Source organism: Octopus bimaculoides, chromosome 14 (genome assembly GCF_001194135.2).
Source record: "Octopus bimaculoides isolate UCB-OBI-ISO-001 chromosome 14, ASM119413v2, whole genome shotgun sequence".
NCBI lineage: Eukaryota > Metazoa > Mollusca > Cephalopoda > Octopoda > Octopodidae > Octopus > Octopus bimaculoides.
In genome coordinates, this window is record NC_068994.1 from 59242804 (window position 1) to 59244400 (window position 1597).

The 1597-nt window shown below is 37.8% G+C and overlaps 1 protein-coding gene across 3 annotated transcripts in view; it reads left to right on the plus strand.

Moving 5' to 3' along the window:
* The window catches only part of LOC106875549 (phospholysine phosphohistidine inorganic pyrophosphate phosphatase), an 18085-nt gene that overhangs the window by 3079 nt on the left and 13409 nt on the right, over positions 1-1597 (plus strand). The window lies entirely within an intron of this gene.

The window sequence follows — 1597 nt, forward strand, 5'->3', positions numbered from 1 at the left end:
TTCCAAAGTTGTCTGGAGGCTGTGGTTGAAGCCAATGGCGATTTTATTGAATAAATTTACTCTTCAGTATTTCAAAATATTTTTATGTAATTTTGGTAAATATATCTGTTAAAACGAGATGTTAGTGTTATTTTCATTTTTGCATAATTTAATCGACAATATATTCACCGTGTCCTGTACACATGTATATGTGTATATATGTATGTATGTGTGTGTGTGTGTATGTATGTGTATGTATGTATGTATGCACATATACACCCCTTACTCATGAAGAATCCCTTTCACTGACCCAAATAAAATTCCATGCATTTTACTTCAAAAACCAGTCAAATATGACATACATTCACACATGAATAACCATTACAAAAACTAGACTTTCAACTGACTCCACTCACACACACACACACACACACACACACACACACACACAGAGGAAACTCCCAAAGACAGCACAGGCAAAGACAGAGCTCCTGTAATTGACTGCTGTTGGTGTTTAACCCCAAGTCAATCCTGGTTGAGTAGGCCTATGATCAAATTTAGTCTACCCATGACTACCTTATTCTTCTTTAAGCCATTCTATATTTTGTTACAACTCGTCATCCTACTGTTGTTTGATGTTCAGCCGATTGTGGAGACAAGGTGATTTGAGGCAGATTTAGTTGGTATTTCTAGTAATTCATGTGGCCACATATTGATTGTCTCGTTAGTTTCAAACAGAAAGAGAGATGTATGTTGGCATGATCTTTAAACATGGTTTTGTAGGGTCAGTTACCTGGGTTTAGACATGATTTTGTAGAGTGTGTTTAGCAATGGAGGTGGATATTCTGAAAGAACAGGGTGGAATAAATACTGGGGACTCTGTTGGTAACAAAGGGATTTCCTTCCTGAGTAAAGGGCAGATTGTATGATGCTTGTGTAATGAAACATAAGTCTTGAATACTAAGGATTTGGCTGGAAAGAAAAGAGTTCAGCAGTCTCTATCAGATATGTAATGTCAGTGTGAATAAGTGAGAAACAGGGTGAATTGGGTATAAGAGGTATTGGGTATTGTATGTAAGTGGTGTCAGTATGATGCCAAAGGGAGATGACAGTTGTTGGGTAATGAAGTGGCAAATAATCCAAGTAGAAGGAACCAGCTGAAGAGGATGACATGAGAAGTATTGGGGGAAAGATGATGTCAGGCTGTTAAACCTTTTGAAGGAGATGACAAATGGACAGCAAACTAACTCAGCATGGCAAAATGGACGCACACTGGTGATGATGATGATGATGATGATAACAATGGTAGTGGTGGTAGTGGTGGTGGTGAGTGTAGAAGTGATGGTGGTGCTGCTGCTGCCGCTACAGTCATTTTTGAGAGAAATTTATCTGCTATGTCTAGCCAGTCAAGTAACCCTGAAGAGACTCCTTCATCATCTTGTTACTGCTGTATAAATAACCATTAAAATATTTCACTTCTACTTTAACATTCCATTCTGTTGTAAATAACAAAATGAGACCTGAGCCATTTTTTTTATTCCCCAACGAGAGACAACAATCATTGGAAAACACCATTAGCATTCAGTGACATTTGTAAAAGTCTTCAGAATATTGCTGC